Source organism: Phocoena phocoena, chromosome 6 (assembly GCF_963924675.1).
Source record: "Phocoena phocoena chromosome 6, mPhoPho1.1, whole genome shotgun sequence".
Taxonomy (NCBI): Eukaryota; Metazoa; Chordata; class Mammalia; order Artiodactyla; family Phocoenidae; genus Phocoena; species Phocoena phocoena.
Genome location: NC_089224.1, coordinates 6,883,199 through 6,910,529, shown reverse-complemented (window position 1 = coordinate 6,910,529; position 27,331 = coordinate 6,883,199).

The following is a 27,331-nucleotide window of genomic DNA, read 5'->3' as shown; positions in this document are numbered from 1 at the left end:
AGAACAGCTGCCAAGACTCATTCTTTTGGTCTCCTAGCCTCTCTCACAGCTCCTGGTAAAAGTGAATCTAGGATGAACTTTTAAGAATTAAAAAAAGATGAATGAATGAGTGAATGACATCATCTCTTTACTTCATAGCTCTTTTGTAAGGCATTATTATAATATCCTTTAAATTCTAGCAGAACCACACTACCTTTCTGTAAGGGATCATGAAGGCTTAATAGAAGCTCACATATGTCTGCTAGATTACATGAAGTGTCTTTTATTTTAGCCAGTCTAAAGAGGGCTAGAATAAATGGTTGAGAACACAACAGATCTCATTCCTGAATGTGAAGACAAGATGAAGCAAAAATCAGGATGAGTATAACAAGGTATTTTGTTCACCTTAGTTGAAGAGCTGCTTAGAGTTAGAACTTGAGAAATGTTGGAAATTGTGCAAAATTGAAGTTGTAAAATTGGTTTATTTAATATGAATAAACATAGGAGAAGCCATTCTTTTTTATTGCTACAAAGGGCAAGGTCTCATGCTCTAGTCCTTTCGGGCTGCTATAACAGAATACCATAGACTGGGTCAGTTATAAACAACAGAAATTTATTTCTCACAGTTCTGGAGGTTGGAAAGTCCAAGATCAAGGCGCTGGCTGATTACGTGTCTGGTGAGAATCTACTTCCTGGTTCATAGCGTCTCCTCTTGCTGTGTCCTTATGTGATGGAAAGGGCAAAAGAGCTCTCTGGGGCCTCTTTTACAGGAGCACTAATCCCATTTATGGGGGCGCTACCCTCAGGACCTAATCACCTCCCAAAGGCCCCACCTCCTGACACCATCACATTGAGGATTAAGTTTCAACCTATGAATTTGGGGGTGGGGGACACAGATTCAGTGTATAGCATCTTTCATCACCTGACCTCCACCTGTCTTTCCACCATTGCATTATCCTACTTCACTTCCCCAGGGCTGCCATACGTGTTGGGCAGGCCATGCCTGCATTGGGCGTTCAACAACGTGGTGATGGGGCTGAGATACAGCCCACACTCGACCCAACTATCCACGTGCCCTGGTGCTGTCTGCACTCGTCTTGAGGAAAGGGAGCACAAGGGCACTGGGGAGGTGCAGGTGTGCTGGACTCTGACCCGCCTCACGTCCTGATCTGATGTCACTGAGCCTTCTCTCGGTCCTACTACAAATCTTCGCATATGACGTGTCTCTGCCTGGAGTTCTCCCTATCCCCTTCAGCTCACTGTTCACATTTCAATGGGATCCCCCGTTCGCTGGGAAGATCTGTGACAAGGACAGCTCTCCCCATGGTCAGGAGGCTTTCAGGAAACCGCAAACCTCCTTATCACATTTCCAGGTTTACAACTGTATAATCACTGCATTACTAGCTCCCTTACTATACTGCAAGCTCCCTGCAGTGGAGGATGAGAACCTGTATTGGCTACTATGGTATCCACAGAACACATGGGATGTGCTAAATAAATACTTGTGGAATGAATAAATTAATTTACACAGAGCCTACAGAGGTGCATAATAAATGTTGCTCAATAAAAGAATTGCTCTATTTCACTCCCAAACAATATAGCTGATACTTAAAATAAAATAATAAAATCAAGTATAATAGTCTAATTCCTCTCCACGTTTTGGACCTGATTGGTTCTTACTTGATTTTGTTTGTTTCATCTTTTCATAAACATAAACCATCTTCACTCTCAAAGTTTGGTATTAGAGGAATAGATCAATATTTGATTTTAGCATCTGGCAAGTCATAAATATGAAGGTTAGTTAGTTTCTTTAGTTATCTCTCCAGTCAGTAAAAGTTTAACACATGTTTTCAATACAATTTTTCTGGAATAAAAAAATAAATGTAATGCTTATTAAATAATAAGGATAATATGAACTTTCAATAATGCAGACAGGTTGATTATAACTGTAAACCACATGTTTATATACTTTGGACTTTTAAAGCTTTTAATTTATCAAAGGAAATAATTAGCACACTTTGTGTCAGCCAGTGATGGAATTTATTCATTTGGAAGGCCGTGGGTTTCCTGTCATTAAAACTACATCATGTCCTTCCTTTTCTATTAAACTTCCACTGAGGGCAGTAAGAAGTCACCAAAAGGAAATGAAGAGTTTTCTTGGCAATGTTTTTGTACAATGATTTAATACTCTTAGAAGATAGCAAACCCATAATGTACGCCAACAAGTGTATTATGCAGAACAAGGTCCCCAATTACCACATTATTTCCTTTATTTGATGTTTTGTTTGTGACTCAATTAACTGTGATTTGCAAAGTCGCGTCAATAAATTTTTCTTTTGCAGGTTAATGTACTTTTTGGCTTTCATTAGCAATGTTTCTCTGCAGCAAGGGAATAGAATTAGATTACAGAAGCACTGTGTACAGATTTATATGTCAAAGCATATTACTTTTCTCTCCAGATGATCAATGGCATCTCATTACACATAGAATCGTTGTAGTTAAAGCTCACACACACTCACTGAAGGTTTTCTCAATAAGATAAACTGTAAACTCTAATCTTTCTTCTGTTTAAATAGTTACTAAAGCTTGATCTTGTCTCTGCTCCAAATGCTAGAACCACAGCTCCTAACGAGGTCTGTCCAAGTTTGAGAAGATTGAAATGAAATGCTTGTTTTCCTAAGGTCTACAATGGGCCTGATGGGGAGTCAGAATTAGCCTCTCGCCCCCAGAAGTGGGTGGTCTTTGAGGCCACAATCAAGGGACACTGTCAGTCAAGGTTTATTTACAGTTTTCTGACAAAGGCTGTACAGGTAAAGGGACTCGTGTAAGATGTTAAGGGTCTGTTTGACCTGATTCTAAACAAACGGTTGGTGAATATTTTTCAGACAGGTTCACACAGTCCTTTTTTTTTTTTTTTTTTGCGGTACGCGGGCCTCTCACTGTTGTGGCCTCTCCCGTTGTGGAGCACAGGCTCCGGACGCGCAGGCTCAGCGGCCATGGCCCACGGGCCCAGCCGCTCCGCGGCACGTGGGATCTTCCCGGACCAGGGCACGAACCCGTGTCCCCTGAATCAGCAGGCGGACTCTCAACCACTGCGCCACCAGGGAAGCCCCACACAGTCCTTTTATATGACATACGCTAAGAAACAAATTGCCCTCAGTTCTTAAAATCACAGAAATGGGCAAAACCCTGCACTATGAAAACTCTGTTAAATCTAAAGCAGAAATACTGCACTTCAAATTAGCTTCCCACTCTTTACGCTATGACCTCACAAATATATTAGGACAAGTATGATGGCTTCGAAAAGAGCACATCAATTTACTGTAGAATCATTTTGGATTCACAGAAAAGTTGTAAGGATAATGCAGAGAATTCCTGTCACCCAATTCTTTCTATTGTTGACATCTTACATTCGCAAGGTACATTCGTCAAAACTAAGAAACTGACAGAATACATCAATTTTAAGAAATAATATATTTTATGATGAGGAGGTTCTTTTTTTTTTTTACATCTTTATTGGAGTATAATTGCTTTACAATGGTGTTAGTTTCTGCTTTATAACAAAGTGAATCAGTTATACATATACATATGTTCCCATATCTCTTCCCTCTTGCGTCTCCCTCCCTCCCACCCTCCCTATCCCACCCCTCTAGGTGGTCACAAAGCAACGAGCTGATCTCCCTGTGCTATGCAGCTACCTCCCACTAGCTATCTATTTTACGTTTGGTAGTGTATAGATGTCCATGCCTCTCTCTCACTTCGTCCCAGCTTACCCTTCCCCCTCCCCATATCCTCAAGTCCATTCTCTAGTAGGTCTGTGTCATTATTCCTATCTTACCCCTAGGTTCTTCATGACATTTTTTTTTCTTAAATTCCATATATATGTGTTAGCATACGGTATTTGTCTTTCTCTTTCTGACTAACTTCACTCTGTATGACAGACTCTAGGTCCATCTACCTCATTACAAATAGCTCAATTTCGTTTCTTTTTATGGCTGAGTAATATTCCATTGTATATATGTGGCACATCTTCTTTATCCATTCATCCGATGATGGACACTTAGGTTGCTTCCATGTCCTGGCTGTTGTAAATAGAGCTGCAATGAACATTTTGGTATGTTCATTTTGGTATGACTCTTTTTGAATTATGGTTATCTCAGGGTATATCCCAGTAGTGGGATTGCTGGGTCATATGGTAGTTCTATTTGTAGTTTTTTAAGGAACCGAGGAGGTTCTTTTTTTAAAAAAAAATACTGGCTTCTACTTTATTACAGAGGACGTTTTACTGAATTTCTATAGATAAGCCATTAATTTCAGCATGGATTTCTCTGAGCCCCTTAGACCAGATACTGATACTGCTGCTGAGTTTGCAAATTAAGATGTAAGATCAGAGCTTGGTGAGATTGTCATATTGTCTCCTTTAATTTGGAAAAGTAGAGCGAGGCTGGAGCGAGACCCATAAAACAGACTTTACGACTCTCTTCAAGGCAGATATAGAAACCCACGCTTCAACCCCTTCTTCCAAGCTTCTGCAATTACATTTCCGCAGGAAGAAAGAGGAGGAATTAGAAACAGGATAATGTAGTCTTAAATCACCATTCTTAGCCTTTGCCTTCTTGCTGGAGCCCCCAATTTTTATAACACGGCCCTCAAATTGTATAGTGTGACACAACAAAAAACACAACTTGTTTGACCCTTCCTCAATAAAAAATCATTTTGTCTGACATCCTATAAAACCTGTGCATGAGTGGATACTAAGCTCCGGTGTCTCCTCCAATTGGCAAAAAGAAAAACATTGTAAACGTGTACAGTAAAGCTAGAGATCTTTTTCAGCATAGTTTACAAAGAGCTGATGATTTAACATCAATCTCCAAAGTCTGGGGCTGGGTGCCAACTCCTAATACTGAAACCATTGGAAATGCGGTGCATTGTGGCATTAAAGATAATGTCCTGAGTCGTTTGATTTGCTTCACAATTTCTTTCAAGTGTTCTGAGAATTAGGATATTAGAATTAAAATATTCTTGTTAGAATAAGAACATAACGTGACTAAGTCTCTTGCCCAAATCCAAGCTGCACTAGCAACAAGGTTGATAACCCAAGCCGAGCATCTTGATGTCACTGGAAATACATGTTGGGTGTAACGCATTACGGTGTTTTTGCCCCCAGACATTTAGTCGCAAGCTTTAACCCTCGACACTTATCTCGGGCATCAGCAGCACCAAGAGAGCTGACCCTGTGTATCTAAACGTGGAGTGGGGGGGGGAGGGAGCGCTCACAATCTCTGCTCCCCACTGGTTGATAAGACAAGTCCAGATGAGATCAAGAGTTAGGAGGATTCATGACTCACAGCTAGTTTAGCACATAGGCACTTCGTGCAAGTGTTTGCACCCTATCATGCTGGCAAAGCTAACATTAACAGATATGTATTATGAGACTGTTTTCATAAAATATTTCATGGCAGTTTGACATGTGATACCCTGAGATCTGCAAACTTTAATCAAAGTTGAAGACAATATTCCAAGGTATTTTGCCCCTCATTTCCAAGCCCTGTATCTAAGGTTAGAAGGAGAGATTTTGCCCTCTGAAATGAAGGGAAATAAAGATATGTACTGTGGTATAATTAAATATTACATCTAATTAATGTACAGACATGAATCTACCTCCTGTAACTAACAAAGATACTAAAAACGATGTGTTTTAAATGAAGACTATAGAATACAAAGAAAATGCCATGATCTGTATTTTCTTCCTGAGTTCAAGTTTTTTAGAATATGGTTAAAATACAGCACTTATCAAAGGAGGGAAATTTGGGTTTTACCCTGATTCTGCCAGTTCTACACGTGTGCTCTTCGATGCTTTCCTAAATGCTCTATGCCTCAGTTTTTTCTCTGGTAGACAGAGAGGCAGAGACAGAGACAGAGACAGAGACAGAAAGAGATTGATTACAATGGCTACTTTGAATTGCTGGAATTAAACCTAAACTTCCACCATCAATATATACTGAAATCAGATACTCTGTAGCAAAAACCAGACACACAAACAAAAACAAATTTACTTTTTATTTCCATAAAAGGAAATAAATTAAGAAAACAAATCCAGTTTGGTTTACACCAAAGCATAAGGAATAGAAAAACTTCCTAAGGGTTTTAGTATAAATATTATTATAATATAATATAGTATAGCATAATAAATATAACATGTGTGTTATTTTTACAATAAGTGCTAGCTCTCTAAATCTGACAAAAGTAAATTGACATACTAGAATATTATAGTCAAACGCTTATCTGAAATATGCAATGCTGACATTTTTTTTTCTCCCTGAATACTGACACATAGAACTCAATGTTCTAAAAATGTGTAAAATACTTAAAAGGTGGAATTTAGAGTCCTTTTCACATAAATTGTTGTGGTCCCCAGTTCCTAAAGCATGCTGTGTATCTGTTCTTAAAGAAAAAGAAAAATAATCCTTCATCAATTATGGTTAAGGATCCCCAAACTGAAACACATGTGGGTGAATGTCATTCAAGTCACCAGCCCACACTGGTCTGACGGCGGGGGAGGGAAAGAAAAAGAGGAGATAAATGGCCTACATGATTGATTTCAACTAAGACTAAAATCTTGGAGGACAATTATTGGATTTACTCACTGTTTGTTTTTGCGACATTTCGGAAATTGGCAAAAAAAAAATGTTTACAAAGTTGAAGAGGCGTGTGGTGGCTGAGAAATTCATTTTTTTTACCTAAGTGATTTTTTTTTTTTTTTTACCCAAAACTCCTTTTCTTAATTTACTTTTGCTGGTACCAAGCATTGGAAATCATCCTTCGGAAATTATCAACCATGAAATTAACAATGTGATGATGAAAAGTATTGTTCAGTGCATGAATCCCAAATACATGTATATATAGATTTTAAAGCTCTGGTATAATTTAAAGCGTTCTTTACATTATCTGGGCCACTCTATATTTACCTTTTATTATCTGACATGTTTCTTTAAGAAAAAAAAAAAGGAAATTCTTTACATTTTGCCCAAACAGAGGTATTACATCTAATTAATGTATCAACATCTCTCTCTCCTGTAACTGACAAATGCTAAATGCCTTATCAGTCTGGCACCAAAAATGATGTTGTCTCAGAGTTTCCCAGACTGCTTTGTCTGAAAATGTCCATGAAACGCTTTAATGATCATATATTAGGTGGGAACTTTAACCTTCTTTGTACCAGGTCAATTGAATAGGTAATTGGAAAAGTCAGTTCCACTTGTTGTAATCCATTCAAAAGGAAACTTAGCTTTACACAGAACGTGGTCTTCAGTCATAAAAATAGTGCAAGGCTGTGCAGAAAAACAAGGCATAACACAGTAATTCTGGACACAGCATTAAGGTTAAAAGACTGAAACAAGAACAAAAAGCACAGATCAGACCAAAATCTTCTTACAAATTTTAGAAAATGCTATTTTTTTTCATCTGAACATAGGAGAAGTCAAATATAATTGAAAATTACAGATGCAAATAGTACAAATAATAGTTACTGAGAGTTGATTATGTGCCTGGCACGGTGTCTAACTTTTCACAAAGAATCATCTCATTTAACGCTCACAAGAATCAGTAAGGAAGGCTAACGCATGTAACGTAGAGCTGCTGGCAACCAGACTCTATTGCCAGCTGTCTCGCTTACCACTACCAGTTATTAGCTATGCAGCCTTGGCCAGATTAATTCTCCTCTCAGGATGCAAGTTTTCCCATCCTGAAAATGGAAATGACATCAGCATCTGCCTGGGAAGGATGTTGTTAGAAACAGACACAATGGCCGGCATATGGATGCCCTATTGAAGCATTTTGTTGTTATCATTTTACAGATAAGGAAACAGAGGCTAGAAGAGGTTTTAAAACATGCCCCAAATCACAGAGTTAAGTGACAGAACAGAGTTCTGAGCTTCTCTGTTCTCCAGGGACCTACAGATTAGTTGGAAGGGCAGGGAAGGAAAGAGGGATGCCCGACTCGAGCTGCTTTAGGAGTGGGATATGCGGCCATTCCAGAGTGTGGGGCAGTTGCCAAAGAGGGGAACTTCTGGTTCGGTAGGGAGACTGCCTGGGGGGATGCCCAGGAGTTGGCCAGGAAACATGGCGAGGACAGCAAGGACACAGCATACATAACAGCCCAGGTGGCAGCAGACTGGGAAGCTGAGAGGAGCAGTCACCTACAAGGCTGATCATGTTTCCATGGGGGAGGTTGGAAGGATGGCTGAAGCAAAAAATGGTGCCTGAAAAATGCATTCCAGTATTTGCAGCGTTCCAAAAATATACACCTATCATTGTAAATGAGTCCCTCTGTATGTAATATATATGGTAATTTTTAAAATATGTGGAAAGGGGTGTCTTAGTCAGTTCTGGCTTTGATAACAAATTACCAGAGACTGAGTGACTTAAACAACAGAAATTTAATTTTCAACAACTCTGTTTGCAGCCGAAGCAATGGACAGGGGTTGGGTCCTGAGCACAGGAGCCTCTGTCTTAGGACCCTGGGGTCAGTGAGGCATGTGAGTCTGTACACTAACGTGGAAGCTCGCTGAACTCTATCGTTTAGGAGATTTTATGGACGTAGTCACGGTTGATCAGATCGTTGGCCGTCGGTGACTGATCTCAATCTCAAGTTCCTCCCTTCTCTCCAGAACACCTTCTGCGTCTTGACCCTTTGTTCTGTCCTTTGCTCTGGCCACAGGCCATGCCTGCTTAGGGGTCGGTCACAGGGAATCCTAGCAATCAGCGCTCTATCTCTAAGGGACACAGAGACCTTAGAAATGTGTTCCTTTACCTTCTTCAAGCTCTCAGTTATTACCTATCCCAGTTATTTTTCTTCTTTTACACATTGTTGATGGTTCTTTTTTTTAATCTTTTTTTTTGCGGTACTCGGGCCTCTCACTGCCACGGCCTCTCCCGCTGCGGAGCACAGGCTCCGGACGCGCAGGCCCAGCGGCCACGGCTCACGGGCCCAGCCGCTCCACGGCATGCAGGATCCTCCCGGACCGGGGCCCGAACCCGTATCCCCTGCATCGGCAGGTAGACTCTCAACCACTGCGCCACCAGGGAAGCCCTAATCTTATTTTTTTATTGAAGTATAGTTATTTACAATGTTGTGCCTATCTCTTTTGATACAAATAAAACCAATGTGAGTAAAGATGAGAAAAGAATAGCAAAGAAAATCTCTGCGTGTACAATAACATATTAAAAGCAATCCTGCTACCTACTTTACCCCCAACTCAAGACCCTTCCCTGTCCTCCCCAATGCTGTTTCCAATATTTTTATGTTCTTTTCCTAATAAATAAACGGAGTCAAAACTATATTAATCATTTGTATGTTTATTATGCTACATGTATTTATTACTAGACTCAAAATAAATGAAATATATATTTTTAAGTGAAGTAAGCAAGTGGCCAGGGACATATGGAAAATGTTAGATGAGGTTAACATTCATTAATCAGAATGAAATTCACATAAAAATGGTGAAAACAGCAAAAATCAAATAGTTGAATAAGTAGCTCATAGAAAATACTACAACTACATCAAGTATCAAAGGTCAGAAGCAGACAAGAGACTCAGAGATGACAAAGTCCACTTATTGACAGAAAAAGAGTTACAGATATGGTTAACATTAAATTAACCAAAGAAGATGAAAGGCCAGTGCCAAAAACAGAGCTGAGTTTCCTAAACCAGAAAACAGAGAAAAAGAGTAAGGAAATCAGGAGATTATCAAGCAGAGTAATCAAGAAATCAGAAGCTAAGTTGCAACTCTCTCCCCCCAAATCTCTCTCACTCTCAAATCCCAAACATTTCCCTATAAGATGCAGAGATGGAAATCATGAAAAAGGACACTAGACAGAAACACACTTCCAGAAAGAATTTTATTAGTCCATACTAGCTGAAGCACACAAATTGATGGCCATGTGGAATTACGTAGAGGTACGTAATTTGATTTGAATCACAACAGCTATTACATCAGAATGTTTTCATCAGTAATGGTAGCATTAGAGCATGCCTATATTGATAAAATTAAGCAGTTGTCTTATACTATTTTTTTTTCAACCACAGTCTACATCAATGAGTACGGGAGATGAAGATTAAACTCATGTTTTAGCTTGTTTTGGGATTTTTTTTTTTTTTAGTTTTTAATTTAAATATACTCATTTGAAAATTAACTTGAAAAGCTAACTTTAAATTATAAAAAGATCATTTCTGAACTCTCAGAAAGAATACCAACATATCTTCCGTTTTGCTTTTTTTAATCATTCCCTTGACAAAGTTAGAGACCATATTCTCCTCAAAATTGACTACCTTCTTGCTGACATAGAAAAACTGTAACATTATATTTAGCATATTTCTTGATAAAGGAGGTAGACAATGCAATAGTCTACCTCCAAAAAAAGCCGAACACGTTTAATACAAATGCAATGTTAAGAAAAACATGAAATAAATTTCTGAGTATTTTATAAGTCAGAAATAGTACATATCAGATTAGTCCATATTGGTTTTGCTAGCGTCAAAGCACCTTCCTATTTAAGTAGAGAAAAGTTGACAAGGAAGTGAAAATAGGGACCTAAAATATAAACTTAAATACATTTTGTGAGCCTTAGTAAAAAGATTGGAATCTTTTCAAGTCAGTAAATGCATATTCACAGACTGAGCCAAAGTCTGTGAAACTTCCACAAAAGCGAAGTTTGCTAAGTAAATTCTAACAAACAACATAAACAAAACTGGGAAGGAAATACTGAAACAATATCAGCATAAAAGTAAACAAACTTTTCTAACTTCAGAAATCACCTTCCCAGGAGCTGTTTAGGTGACAAATCACATGTGGAATGAAAACGAATTTTACCCACTTATGAAAGGAGAAGGAAAAAAGGGTTGAATGTACAATCACTTGACTGGAAAGAATACACGGTTGGAAGAATTCAGAGATGACATACTTTCCATTTTGTAGCTGAATTTCCTTTCATTCACTCCAGATTTTACTTCATTTATGAGAAATTTTGGGAGAGTCACTTGATTGGTGCCTCCTTATTCTTCATTGCCAGAGGAGCTACAGGGACGTAGCAGAAAGGATGTGATAAATTTGTGAGCATAGCCATGTAGTGGACCCAAAAATAGCACACAGTGTTTTGGAAAATGGGAGGGAATAGGTCAGGTCTGCTATTCTCCTTTTAGCTATCCTGAAGACCCACCAACACACAAAAAGGACACACATACTTACCGCTCACAGCCCTGGTGTCCAGCCAGGTTTGGTTGTGTTCTGCCTTCTGGTCAGTCTCTAATTTTTATTGTCCTCTCACTATTCTGGGTGACCATTGCCATAGTTTCCATAGCCATGATCTTGGCTCTTTGGCATATAAATCTGGGCTGCATAACAACTATGCTTCCCTAGATCTTGTCTGCAAACAGACGTTAGATTTGCCTCTGCCTGGGGGACCCTGCTTGCCTAATAGTGCCCACTGTGGCATCCCTATCACTTATTTCTTTATCAGACATTTATTGAGAATATACTAGATGGCAGGCGCACTGTCCTAGCCACCAAAGAAACAAAAGCACCCACATCATACTTCAAATAGGCTGACCATGGAATTAGAGAAAGAACTGGAAGGAACTACCCACAGATTTCTTATCAACACCCTAGACTTATTAGCTTGTTCTATCCTATGTGTTCAATTGCAAAGGCATATTTTGAAATTGGTTTGCTGGCCATTTCCCATGAACATGGGTAAAGAATGAATGTGGTTAATTGAATAACAGCAGGAAGTATTAACTTGTGTGTTCTCCCAACACCCCACCCACCCCTGACTCCAATCCAGAAGGTTAGAATATTTCCCCTTGGTAGCTTAAGGAAGAGAACCCAGTAGGACGTAAAGAACAAAACAAGCTGATTCTTTACTTTTGAGCTTCAAAAGCTGACTTCTTATCATATGTAATACATGGCGCCTACATGTCTGGAAACGTAGATAATATTATATTATATTTTTGCAGATTGAAAATGTCCTTAATGATATTATGCAGAAGTTGCATAAGTTTCTAGACTTTATGGAAACTCTGGGGATTTAGAAGATTATTGACTAAGCTCGATTTGTCCCCATGCCTTAGGAGAGAGAATTTCCCTGGATGAGGTTGAGGAGAAGTTCAGCTGGAAATAAAATGGTAAGATGCTAAGAAGGGTCTGAGAGATCTGAGCGTAGGGGAGACCTGTGCTTAACTTTCCAGAAGAAGCCAAGAGAGTGGGGCTGGACACAAGTTGTAAGAACCACCAAATCCATGCTTATGGGGTGAAAGCAGTGGTGACCTGATGCCCTGAGGCCAGGAAGACTTAATACTGCTCTGCAGAGCGGCCCTAGAGGGCAAGGTAGGATGAACTCAAGACTCTGAACTGAACTTCCTGGGGGAAAAAAACACAAAAAGACAAAAACCAGAATGTACTGAATTTGCTTTGAGTTGATCAAGATGTACTTTCTGCCATGAGGTTAAATAGGTGGAGTGTGCGGTTCTCTTGTAGAAAAAATAAAGTTAATTTTTTATATACCTGAGTTTTTGATCTGAAATAGCAGATCCACAACATGTAGGAAGAATCACACTACACCTCGCAAGGCATTTATAGCTGAATAATGAAGAAGAGAATTTACAATAAGATGAAGAACTCATAAAAACCTTAAAGAAGAATGACGTATCTGTAGGTGCTGAAAGTCTTAATGTTAAGTTAGAAAATAAAGGTAAAAGTATACTGAAACAAGTACACGTACATTTTGTTGATGGTATAAATTGGTGCCAACTCCCACAATAATTCCACTTCTGAGGATCTAAACTAAGTAAATAATACAAAATATATTCAAATGTGTACATATGAAGATGTCCGTTATAGCGTTATTTACAGTTCTATACAAATTCACACAATCTGGATATCCAGCCCCAACCACAGGGGTGGGTGGAGATGAAGACCACGGTCCCGGAGTTAAATCAGAGGTAGGGTAGGGGGTGGAATCCAAGCAAACCCATTGATGTAAGTAGGTGGCATGGGGTCTAAAAGAGTGCCCAGAAGTGATCATTAATGAGCAAAAATTTGGAAGCTCAATAAAGCTATTTATGGAAACCTGCATGGAGTCCTAACGTAACTGAAGAGAAGAACATTAATCCATCACATTCCTGCCCTGACACTCAAGATAAATTGGAAGGGATAGTTTCGGGGCCTACATAGAATTCTGAGACAACTTGACAATTATATCCTAAAGTCTCAAATGTTATTAACATTCTTGATGAAAGCCTCCCATCCCTCATGAAGACAGTACATTTTTGTTGTTAAGCAAATGGGTGTAAAATGCATCAGCAATCCTCTTGTGTCTCGTATTCTGTATTCAGCTAATCCATCAATTAAGGAGACGTGTTTAAACTGTTCAAAGACAATCAAGAGTGGTCCTCAGCCCAGTGTGGTCCAGTTGAGCTGATGCACTGCCACCCCAGCTGGAGGCCCTGCCCAGACGGCGTCCACTCAGCGCCTGAGGTATAGACACACTGCCCTATTTGTTTTGGCAATAATTGTCTCCTTGCCCTGAAAGAGGCCCGAAAATTGCTTCTATGTTTAGAAACAAGATTGCTCTGTTGAGGCTGCCGGTCAGAGTCTCACCTCTTTATAGAAGTCTGTTATTCCTAGGACTCCGTTTCCTAACTTAGGCTTTTGTGGTGTTTGGTTGATGAAAAGGCACTTGTTAGGAAAGTGCAGGGACCCTTGGCAAGTGTGTCGGGGGAGCTACCATGGCTATTCCTGAGAGGATTATTAATCGTGGGGTTTTATCGCCTACTATTCTGGGTAAATACCATGATAGATTCGAGTTTCTGTATTGTTTTGATTGAATAAGAGGGATAGTTTAATTGTTAAAGAAAGTAGATTTCAAACCAATATATGAAAGGTAAATCAACACACACAATTGTCAGTTGCACATACAGAGAGGAAAAGGTGACCATTCATGCTCAGTAAGTATCTCTGTGCACTTGAAGAAGGGGTTTCTTGGCCATCCATGCATGTCCTCCTCTTTATACACACAGGAAAACCACCCAAATATTCATGAGTTCCCCCAGCAGCCAGGACCCAGCAATCTCCATGGACATCGGGGTCACACTTTTTAGTTCCCAGTCGACATCACCCATGTGTTACTACTTGGGTTCTCCATAAATATTTCCCATTAATTTAATCTAAGCCCAGACTTTTAAAATCCCAGATAGCTAGTTCACTATTTACATTAACCATATGCTCTCTGGCTTCACACACCACAAAATCACCCCTGTTACTCAAGGAGGTGAAATCCATGAGACAGTTGTATACACAGACTGACGGTAGAGATTTTGTGTTTTATCATGACCAACTTCGGTTTATTGTCCCTTTAAGTTATGATGAATAAAAATCTTATTCATTGCCTTAAAGAGAAGGATCTGTCTCTCCAAAGAAATTCTCAGTGGATTCATGTAAGATGGATGCCAAAATTAAAGCTGGCTAGATTTGTTTAAATTTTACAATGAAAAATGCACTGCATTTTTTATGGTGCTGTCCCCCTTCTCACCACGAAGCCCCTCCTCATACAATGCTACCCGTCTCAGTCCATAGCAACCCTCCTCTTCCAGCTACTCAGGCCCGAGGCCAGGGGTTTAGCCTGGACTCCCCTCCCCAGTACATCAGTCAACTCGGTTGGCTCTATCTTCCAAATCCATCCAGAGTCTGACTGCTTCTTACCACCTCCGCTGCTGCCACTGTGACCTCAGCCCCCACTGTCTCCCATCTGGATTATTTTCAGTAGCCTCTGGCCTCGACTTCCTGCTCCCAACACCTTTCTCTTCATTCTCCTTTCGAGAAGGTCATGTCACTACTCCACTATTTAAGTACATGTCAAAGACCTTCATAAGGTCCCTGTCGGCTCTCTGACATCATCTCCATCAACTCGGGCTCATTCTCCTCCAGCCACTTTGCTACACCTTGAACACATCATCTGTTCTCTCCCAGGGCCTTTGCACTTACTATTCTCTCTGCCTGGCATGCTTTTCCTCCAGAGGACCACTTGGCTTACTTTCTTCAGGTCTCTTCTCAAGTGTGATCACACCAAAAGAAGCCAAATCTCACCATCCCATGTAAAACGGCTACAACCTTCTACACCTCACATTCTCTCACCTTGCTCTACTTTATTTTTCTTCATAGAATTTATAACCCCCGACATACTAATATTTATTTACTGATTGTATGTCTCCTCCATAACCGGGCCAATAGTCGGCAGTCAATAAACATTTCTTGAGTAAATGGTGATGATGACAATAATAATAAAGATCTATTTGGCACCTGGATTTCCTACAAAGCGGTAGTAAGAAAGATAGGAGTGTGAACATGTGGTGTCTTCAACATAACAGCCCATCACTCAGTGGTAACCAAGGACTTCTATAGAAGCAGAATACAAAAGCGAAAATGAGCTATACCAACTTACTGAACTTTAAGCCTACAGGAACACAGTTATTTTTAAAATGGTAAATTCATTTGAACCTGAAATAAATCCGTACATCTCCCACAGACATTGAACATCAGGGCAAACTTGAACCAAGCTGACACTTCACTCGTCTTACATCTCGGTGGTGAAATCTGCCGAGACTTTGAAAAGAAGGCTTTTATCTCTCGTGTAAGAAGGTAAAAGGTTGCACTCGCCAGCGCTATGTCAGTTATAACAATATTTCTCTGCTAGTGCAGATTACGTGTGTTTTCTTTCCATTTTCTGCTCATTTTCACTCCTGGCACAACCCAGACCAAGCAAATGGAAACTTGGGTCTCCCCAGTAGGAGGGACGGTTCCAACCGAAATGTAAGAGATGATGGCACGGGTGAGGAGTGGGGCCCACAGGATCTTTGGAAAATGCTGAGATTTTAATTGAGAGTTGCCAAAAGTTGTAGCCAGGGAAAAATCAAAAACACTGAAGTTGCCTCAAAGTCTCAAGTGACAGGAATACGAGGAAAGTTTCCTCTTCCCCTTATTCATCAAGCAATTCCTGGCATTGGACTTAAAAGAGGACAAAAATACATCCTCTCCCTTCACGTGCCCTCAGTTTGGAAAGAGGCAGAAAGTACATGGCTCATTATCACACAAAGTAATGATTGCTAAGTTTTATAGGAGAATGTAGGAGGGAAATGTAACCCAAACAAGGCTTTGACACAAGACTGGACTTACGCTCTAAAACCAGTTTCGCATTTAGCTGTGACATATTATGCAAATTATGTAAATTCCCCAAACTTTGATTTCCTTCTGGTAGAAGAGGAAAAAGGCTAAAGTGTTTAGAATGTGCTGGGTACTTTTTTTTTTTTTTTTTTGCGGTACGCGGGCCTCTCACTGTTGTGGCCTCTCCCGTTGTGGGGCACAGGCTCCGGACGCGCAGGCTCAGTGGCCATGGCTCACGGTCCCAGCCGCTCCGCGGCATGTGGGATCTTCCCGGACCGGGGCACGAACCCGTGTCCGCTACATCGGCAGGCGGACTCTCAACCACTGCGCCACCAGGGAAGCCCTGTGCTGGGTACTTCTGTTTCACGTTGGAAACTGCCCACCTTTAATATGTATGTTAGGAGTCATCGGTATTACATTTCTGGACTTTGTGAGGTACAGCTGGTATTCTTATATCCCTACGGAGAAACAGAGGCAGGAAGGGCTGGCAGGTAACAAGGTGTCCTCTGCAATACCCGAGCTCATGCAGAGGCTCCTGGTGGAAACTCGAGTGGGGAGGATGTAGGGGGCACCAAGTCATGGGAGGTGAGGACAAGAAGTGTGTGATCAGAGCATCTTGACAAATGGAGACCCTTTCACAGAAATGTGTTAGTCTGACCACTTCAGGCACATCAAGAGTCTTGAGAAGAACCTATAAAATGGAAGAATTGAATGAATACGAGATGAATAAGAATTTAAAGGAAAAACACCAATAATAAGATTCCCGGATTAGAGATCTTTGCATCAAGGTCTTGAACTCTCTCAAACTAGAACAAAAGACAGTGGATGTGACCCCAGTGGAAGCCCCTGCATGGAGTTGGGGGGACCATTCTGTTAAGTCAGCAAGTGTGAACTTACCCGTACACTTCCGATGAAAACTAGAAACCCGGGTAGCACACATTAAAGGGAATATGGGTTTTTTGGGTTGTTTCATAAGGGAACCCTCACAAACATGGACTTTATTTGTAATAATACTTCCTTAAACTCCTGCTCTACTGCCACGGTAGCAGGAGGGTTGCTATAACAATAGCTAACCTTTCACCAAAAGAACTACTGTAGACTAAACACTAGCAAATTACCTTATGTGCATCATTACATTTAATTCTTTTTTTATTGACGTATAGTTGATTTACAATGTTGTGCTAATTTCTGCTGTACAGCAAAGTGCTCAGTTATACACATATATACATTTTTTTAATATTCTTTTCCATGATGGTTTATCTCTGAAGATTGGATATAGTTCCCTGTGTATACAGTAGGACCTTGTTTATCCATTCTAAATGTAATAGTTTGCATCTGCTAACCCCAAATTCCCAGTCCGTCCCTCTCCCTCCCCCCCTCTCCCTTGGCAACCACAAGTCTGATCTCTATGTCTGTGAGTCTGTTTCCGTTTTGTAGATAGATTCATTTGTGCCATATTTTATATTCTACATATAAGTGATGTCATATGGTATTTGTCTTTCTCTTTCTGACTTACTTCACTTAGTATGTTAATCTCTAGTTGCATCCATGTTGCTGCAAATGGCATTATTTTGTTCTTTTTCATGGCTGAGTAACATTCCGTGGTATATATGTACCACATCTTCTTTATCCATTCATCTGTTGATGGACATTTAGGTTGTTTCCATGTTTTGGCTATTGTGAACAGCACTGCTATGAACAGAGGGGTACATGTATCTTTTTGAAATAGAGTTTTCTCCAGATATATGCTCAGGAGTGGGATTGCTGGATCATACGGTAGTTCTATTTTTAGTTTTTCAAGGATCTTCCATGCTGTTTTCCATAGTGGCTGCACAAACTTACATTCCCACCAGCAGTGTAGGAGGGTTCCCTTTTCTCCACACCCTCTCCAGCATTTGTTATTTGTAGACTTTTTAATGATGGCCATTCTGACCAGAGTGAGGTGGTACCTCATTGTAGTTTTGATTTGCATCTCTCTAATAATTAGTGATGTTGAGCATCTTTACATGTGCCTACTGGCCATCTGTATATCTTCTTTGGAGAAATGTCTATTAAGGTCTTCTGCCCATTTTTCAATTAGGTGGTTTGTTTTTTTGTTGTTGAGTTGTATGAGCTGTTTGTGTATTTTGGAGATTAAGCCTTTGTCAGTCTCATCATTTGCAAGTATTTCTCCCATTCCCTAGGTTGTCTTTTTGTTGTTTGTTTATGGTTTCCTTTGCTGTGCAAAAGCTTGTAAGTTTGACTAAGTCCCATTTGTTTATTTCTGTTTTTATTTCTATTGCTCTGGGAGACTGACCTAAGAAAACATTGGTATTACATTTAATTCTTGTAGTGATTTTATGAGGTAAACTTTATCTTCTCCATGTTATACATGAGAATTTTCAACCCTAAAGAAATTCAGTAACTTTCCCAGGGTCATACAAGTATTAGATGAAAAAATATGAATTTGCTGACATTTCACAATTTTTTAACCTTCAATTTTTTAACGTTTCTCATGGTCAAACCCTGGTAAGTGAAAACACCTATCCAACCCAGGACTTGTGTAGTCAGCTGCTGTGTAAGGTGCTTCCCATAGAGTGAATCCTGGTGTGAAACAAACCAATTGTGAGCCGGAGAAGATAGAAAAGCCAGGAAGAATGTTCATCGTGCAACATTTTAATGAAGTCACGTACCTCTACAAACTCCCTCCAGTTAATAGGATGTTTGAAACTAAGTGACTCTATAGATCAAGAATTTAACCTGCATTTTCATATACACACCTCTCTTTGGCCTTATGGGAAATGTAGGTTTTAAAATGTCTTGGTGGCGTTTGACAGATTCTAAACATATTCATGTACATGAAGTATATTTATTATGAGTAATACCACTGAGAATTTCTTATAAAATTTTGTCCCTAAAAGGAAAGTTATGTTTTGTAACAATAGCAAAGAATGCATTCAAGATAAGCTGACTAAAGAAATTCTTTGCAGATTTATACCATTACAACGACCAAAAAGGTTTAATTTCATCATTTGGGCATTTCAGTGAAAATGGTGTCAACTGAAATTAGAAGTTTTAAAGAAACCCATAAAACATTTCTGATTTGTAAAAGATTTAACTGGCTTAACTACCAAGTATTTTTCTGTTGTCTAGTACTTTTAAAGATTCTAAGTTTCATTGAATACCAGAAGCATGATGTGTATCTAAATGTAACTACTTAATACTACCCGATAAGAAAGATCTGCCACTAAAAACTGGAAAAGTCCATGAAAAACAAGCAACTTATCTTTATAGTGTGATTCAGGACCTATTAAGAAGATTGCCACATAGGTCTTCCTGTTATTTTTCCTGCAAAAAACCTAGAGTATTCCAAAGAATTATGTAAAACAGCTATCATTTGCTCCTTTGTATGTCTGTAAGAAATGTTGTGAGAATTTTAATTCAATCTCTTTTATTTTTATTACAAAATACAAGCAAAACCATGAGATGCTTTCTTGTGGTTTTGGGGGTTTTTATCCTATGGATCCTTAACAACAATGGGAGAGGGAACAAGTACGTGTTGTTTGTTAATTCAACATTCTCTGGGATTAAAGAATGACCTATTTGAAAAATTATTTATCCTTTCTGCCTGAGAGGTTTTAACTCCTATGGAGGGATCTCTTTATTCTAATTCCCCTGAGAATCCAGTGACTACATGCAGGCATTATTTCCTGATTCCTTACCCACCATCCTAAATTTTTACGTATGAATATAGGGTCATTTTCTCTTCTGGTTTAGTAAAATATAAATATATGAATGCTTAATCATTACCCAGCTGAATTCCAACCAACAACTTTTTTCTCAACTAGGTGAGCAAGTAGCATGTTTTTCCCAGGTTTATTGAGATATAATTAATATATAATGCGTGAGTTTAAGGTGAATATCATGGGGATTTGATACTCTTACATATTGCAAAATGATGACCACAGTAGAGTTAGTTAACACTTTTATCATCTCACATAATTACCTTTTTGTGTGTGTCATGAGAACATTTAAGATCTACTCTGATAGCAGCTTTCAAGAATACAATACAGCAGTGTTAACTATAGGCATCATGCTGTACATTACATTCCCAGGAATTATTTATCTTTTAACTGGAAATCTGTACCCGTTGACCAGCATCTCCTCATTTCCTCATCCACCAGACCCTGGCAACCACCATTCTACTCCCTGTTTCTATGAGTTCAGCTTCTTTACATATAAGTGATGTCATACAGTATTCGTCTTTCTCTCTCTGACTTAATTCACTTAGCATAACACCTTCAAGTTCCTTCCATGTTTTTGCAAATGGCAGGATGTCCTTCTTTCCTGTGTGTATCACGTCTTCTATAACCATTCATTCATAGACAGACAATTAGGTTTTTTCCATTTCTGGATTATTATGAATACTGCTGCAGTGAACATGGAGTGCAGGTATCATTTCAAGATCCTGATTTTATTTTCTTTGGATATATACCTAGAAGTGGGATTACTAGGTCATATGGTAGTTCCATTTTTAACTTTCTGAGAAGCTTCCATACTGTTTTCCATAGTGGCTGCTCCAATTTACATTCCCACCAACAGTGCAAGAGGGCTCCCTTTTCTCCACACCCTCATCAACACTTGTTCTTTCATGTCTTTTTGATAATAGCTATTCCAATAGGTGTGAGGTGATATCTCGTTGTGGTTTTGATTTGCATTTCCCTGATGATTAGTGATGCTGAGTATTTTTTCAAGTACCTGTTGGCCGTCTCTATGTCTTCGTTTGAAAAAATGTCTATTCAGGTCCTCTCCCCATTTTTAAGTTGGATTGTTTGTTTTTTTGCTGTTGAGTTGTGTGAGTTCCTTACATATTTTGGATTTTAACTCTTTATCAGATAGATGGTTTGCAAATATTTTCTCTTATTCCATAGGTTGCATTTTCATTGATTTTTTTTTTTTTTTTTTTTTGCGGTACGTGGGCCTCTCACTGTTGTGGTCTCTCCCGTTGCGGAGCACAGGCTCCGGACGCACAGGCTCAGCGACCATGGCTCTCGGGCCTAGCCGCTCTGCGGCAAGTGGGATCTTCCCGGACCGGGGCACAAACTCGTGTCCCCTGCATCGGCAGGCGGACTCTCAACCACTGTGCCACCAGGGAAACCCTGATTTTTTTTTTTTTCTGCCAAACACCATCTTAAGTGAGTTGGCTTTAAGTAGAAGTCCAGTGTGGGATAAAATATTATCATTCATATTTGCAAACCTAAATTCAATTTGAAAATCAAATCACAGAAAAAGGGTAAGAAACAACTTCCAAAATTTGGGGTAAAAGTGTATTTTCTCAATCTGTACCTCCCTAGAATAATCTACCATACTAAAATATTTCAAATTCAATTTATTAAAAATATTTATTTATTTTGGCTTCACCGGGTCTTAGTTGCGGGAGGCAGGCTCTTAGTTGTGGCATGTGGGATCTAGTTCCCTGATCAGGGACCAAACCCAGGCCCCCTGAGTTGGGAGCACAGAGTCTTAACCACTGGACCACAGGGAAGTCCCTCAGATTCAACTTTTAATACAGTAAGGTCACCAACTTCAAGTCCAAGTCTGACCTATTTTACAAAGAATATGTCTTACTCTGTATTTGATCATTAAAATGAAACTTTAAAGTGCAATGGAAAAGAAACTATATAATGATGTACCTGACACTTTAAGTTAAAGCTTGTAAAATATAATTTAACACAATATCACACCAACGCTTTCAGGTCTCTTCCTACTGCTGTTAGTTTTATCCTAAAGCTAAAACAGAGCTAATTTGTGGTATGTACTAATCTCTAAGTCAAGAAGCACAATAAATTTAAAAGAACTTGTTTCCAAAGCAGAAATAATTATTGCCAAAAAGTAAATAAGGAGAAAAAATAAAGCCCTCTTAAAATTCTCTTTGTCTTGAATGTTGTCATAGTTACTAAAAAGAAATTTATGTTTTGAAGACTTTTTCTTAGATGTTAAATACTATGACCAATTGTGGTGGTTGAAAGATGAATGAGACTGATGAGGAATTTCATTTATAAACATCTTTTCAAAACTCATCTTTACTAATTATTGCTTTTCCACCTACATTAGACTTAAAGTTGGCTGTGTGCAGAACTGTTTTATCATTTAAGCTATTTTTAGTCATAAACATTCAAATATAGCTATAATTTGAATTCAATTTCTAACTGTTCAGCCAAAGTCTAAATTTAAATATTTTAAAATATATCTTGTGAGCAAGCTACATATAATAACTGAATTGCTAAATAATCCCAAGAATACACATAGTAGAGTATTGAGTTCAATTAATTTAGTTCTATAATGACATTCTTATTCCTAGTATCTCCAGAATATTGTGCTAGGAACACTTTTGGTTGAGCATTATAATCCTAGAATATTTCAGCAGAAAAGCTGTTTAGCAATCATTTGGTCCAGCGGTCTTTGTTTCTAAAAATGAGGAAACTGAGTCCCAGAGATGTTGAGTGGTGTATACAAGGTCATACTGCTAAGTAACAGTGAAGTTGGAGCTTTAATCAAGGTCACCTGATTCAAATTCCATTGCATTTTTTGTGACACCAGGCTTATGTCAAGAGGCTATGAAAATAAATCTATCTCACTAGAGGGGGCTGTAAAGGTTGTGCCTTGAAGTCTTAATGCTCCTTTGAGCTACCCCAGGAGTCAAAGAGGTGCAAAAAGGAAGATGCTCTACTCTGTATCCACTTTAACCTAAGCACTTTCTCTTTTCTTCTGTTTTATACAACGTAATTTTGGATAATATATTGACATTATGTTTAGAAAGATTCTCCTACCAAAAAAGACAGTTTAAAAATTAGTTCTGGGCTTCCCTGGTGGCGCAGTGGTTGAGAGTCCGCCTGCCGATGCAGGGGATGCAGGTTCGTGCCCTGGTCCGGGAAGATCCCACGTGCCGTGGAGCAGCTGGGCCCGTGAGCCATGGCTGCTGAGCCTGCGCGTCCGGGGCCTGTGCTCCGCAACGGGAGAGGCCACAACAGTGAGAGGCCTGCGTACGGCAAAAAAAGAAAAAGAAAAAGAAAAAAAAATTTACAGTAATCAAAACAGTGTGGTATTGGCTGGCATAAAGACAGACATATGGACCAATGGAATAGAATAGAAAGTCCAGAAATACACCCTCATATATATGGTCAAATGACTTTTGATAAGGGTGCTAAGACCATTTAATACGAAAAGGACAGTCTTTCCCAACAATGGTGCTGGGAAAACTGGATACCCACAGGAAGATGAAACAAAGTTGGACGGTTATCTAACACCATACACAAAAATTAACTCAAAGTGGATCAAGAACCTAAATGAAGACCTAAAACAGTAAAATTCTTAGAATGAAACATAGGGGAAGAGCTTCTCAAATCATTGGCAATGATTCCTTGGGTATGACACCAAAGGCACAGATGGTGAAAGAAAAAATGGACAAATTGGATTTCCATAAAAAAATTTGTTCATCAAAAGACACTGTCCACAGAGTAAAAAGGCAACACACAGAATGGGAGAAAATATTTGAAAAGCATATATCTGAAAAGGGATGAATATCCAGAATATATAAAGAACTCCTAAAATTCAACAGCAAAACCCCATACAGCCTGATTTAAAAATAGGCAAGGACTTGAAGAGACATTTATCTAAAAAAGAGAAATGCACTGTTGGTAGGAATGTAAAAGGGTACAGCTACTGTGGAAAACAGTATGGCAATTTTTCAAAAAATTAAAAATAGGATTATGGTATGATTCAGCAATTCCACTTCTGGGTATACACCCAAAAGAATTGAAAGCAGGGCCTTGAGGTAATATTTGTACACCCATATTCATAGCAGCATTTTTTCACAATAGCTAAAACATGGAGGCAATCCAAGTGACCAACGATGATGAACAGATAAACAAAATGTGGTATATACCAACAGTGGAATATTATTCAGCCTTCAAAAAGGAAGGAGATTCTGCAATATACAACATAAATGAACCTTGAGGTCATTATGCTAAGTGGAATAAGCTAGTCACAAAAAGGCAAGTAGTATATGATTTCACTTATTCTAGGTACTTAGAAAAATCAAAATCATAAGTACAGAAAGTATAGAGGTGGTTTTTGGGGACTGGTGGCAGGCTGCAGTGGGGAACAGAATGGGAAGTTATTGTTTAGCAGGTATAGTGCTTACTATTTTGCCTAATGATGTCTTAGGTCTTCACACCAAATTAGAACCAGTTGATTTAAATCCCAATATGTTCTCCAAATCAGGCAAGTTTCACAGTATTTTAAGTTTTGCTACTAATATGCAAAGTAAAAAGGCATAATAAAGATTTATTTACTGTGGACAGAACAATAGTTACCAAGAAGACCTTTGGCCAGGATATTTTTAACTTCATTGGAGCATGTAGCTGAAATCTACGTAATCTTCTATGTAGAGTTGTAGGCGTTAAACCTACTCAGAGGCTCATTGAACACTGTGGAAAATTTTCTCAGTGGACCAACCCATTTGCAGAACCAGGTGTTTCTGTAATTGTGACGCCATGAAAAATATTCATAGTGCTCTAAAGTCCCTTAAACTCTCATTCCACCTGAGCTTCCTGGTTGAGTCCAGTGGCTGCTTACACTTTTCGAGGATCTCCTTGTTTATGTAGGTGCATTTCTTTGTTTCTGAATTTACTTTGCTACCTTTTAAAGAGGAAAATTTATAGAAAAAGATTTAATAAGCTGATGTTGGGAGTCACTCACATTTCAGCCAGGTGCACTGCTAACATGCAGGTGTAAACCAGTGAACAGGTAAGGAAAGCATGATGTGAGTTGCAGTCTCTGAAGGATTAATTGTGTATTTCCATAATGAATGTATCCCAAGGTGCATTTAAAAATGTGCTATAAATTAAAGCATTTTCTTCCTTTTCTCCCCTCTTTCCAGTTTCTCTATGTCATTTATATACATACAGTAAACACAGTCTATATTTGGATGTCATGAGAATGAATGTCCCTTATTCATTGTTAAATATAATTTTATAGAAATGTTTATTTTCAGGTAACAAATACACATCACTCTTCTAAATAACTGATTATTTTTATATTTGAAAATAGTCTATTTCTACTTGAGTACTATATAAAAGACATATTTTAATTTCTTAATCCTTATTTTTCCCCTCACATTATATAGTAATACAACCACCTCACCTACATCCATGCCTGAAAATTTTTTTCAGAAAAGATAATTTTCAACTGTGTTAGTTTCCTCATTCTGAAAAATTTGGAAGATATCCATCATTAAAATTCAATTTCTAATCAAAATAACTTTTTCTTAACTATTCATTCCAAATAATATATATTATTCTGTTTTCTGTATTTTATACTTTGGAAAATGTTAGCTAATTACTTTTCCAAATAACTTATATTTAGGTAATACTTTCCTTGTTTTTAATACTGTATAGCCATACTAGGGAGACTTTTAAATGTTGATATTTAATTATAATTTTATTCTTATAATGCCATGTTCTAGATTTTTTTAGCATTTTCACAACTAAGTCAAAATATATAATTAGAAATTATATAAGAACATATAGGAATGGAAAAAGTATAATTTTGGGGTGAAATTTAATATAATACTAAGTCTAAATAAAAACCTTTCTTTACACATTTTAAGTAGGAAAAAATGGAGGTTTGTGTCAACAAATTTTTATTTTTTAAGAAAAATATTGCATTTTTCTCAAGACTTTTTGAAGATTTATATCTATATCTACTCACTGTTTGTCATTCAAAAGAAAAGAGAAATGTTTTCATCAAACTGTTATTTCCAAACATTAAACTATTTAGCAGCATTTTTCATTCAGCAAATGTAATTACATTCCCATTACATGCTACATGAGACCAGACATCCAAATGTTAATAAGAATCAGTTTCTTTTCTTTCAAATATATTGAACTAAGTTAGATAGACGTCATAGACAAATGAAGTATCCTTGGATCAAAAAATATAAAGCAATCCATGTCTGGTCATTTGAGTAGAGGAGGCTGTTGTTGTTGCCTCTTCTTTTTTTTTTAACTTAACATAAATTTATTTTCCCAAAGTCCAGAAGTCCAAGATCCAGGTGCCTCCAGAGTTGGTTTCTCCTGAGGCCTCTCTCCTGGGCTGTCTTCTCCCTGGGTCCTCACACGGCTGTTTCTCCATGCACATATGCCCCTGGTATCTCTTCCTCATCTTATAAGGACACCAGTCCTATCGGATTAGGGCCCCACCTGTATGACCTTATTTAACCTTAGTCACCTCTTTAAAAGCCCTGTCTCCAGAAACAGTCATATTCGGGGTTAGGGCTACAATGTATGAATTAGGGGAGGGGAGGGGACACAATTCAGTCCATCACACAGAACGACTGGAAAGAACACAAGATTTGTATTTAGAAGGTACAAGTTCTATCAGCTTTGTACTGTTGGGGCAAATCACTGCAATTTCTCTAAGCATCTCCTTTCTCACCTATTAAATAGCAACAATAATTATTTTATATCAAATTACTTGTAATCACTCGACTCAAATTTCAAATGCTTTATTGCGAAACTCTCTACTGGCTGGAGGTAACAGGCAGTGAGGATCATTCCTCAGTAAGTTAAGGTGAAATAGTGGATGCCATCAGAAATTTCTAGTTCACATCAGAAGTTGCACGTGTTGTTGGCAGCCCCAGGGCCAGTAACAATTTGGGAAACTGTTGACCAGCACAGTGTCAGTTGAATTCACACAAAAATCTGGATTTCTGATTTAGCCTCTTTCTAAGCCTGGTGGTAATAGACCGGTCCTGAGTACCAAGGATGAGGTCTTTCCCTGGAGCCCGAACCCCTGTGTGTCTGCACACTGACAATTGCTGTCTATTATCGCACTTGGGCTGTTGCTGATGGACATGTAGTCTTACTTATGCTGGGTCACTAGGTCGTTGTCCTTTGATCAACCAATTACATGAAAATATAAGTGATTAAATAAAGAAGCAATAAAAAATAAATCTTTGTAGTTTAGTCCCAAGAAGGGATGGAATAAATAAAAGAAGTCATAAAAAGTTACAAGAAGGGAAACAGTGAACATAAAAAGATCCATTCACTAGCAACACAAGTAGACTAGGAGATCCCTGCTGACACTTGCAGATATTC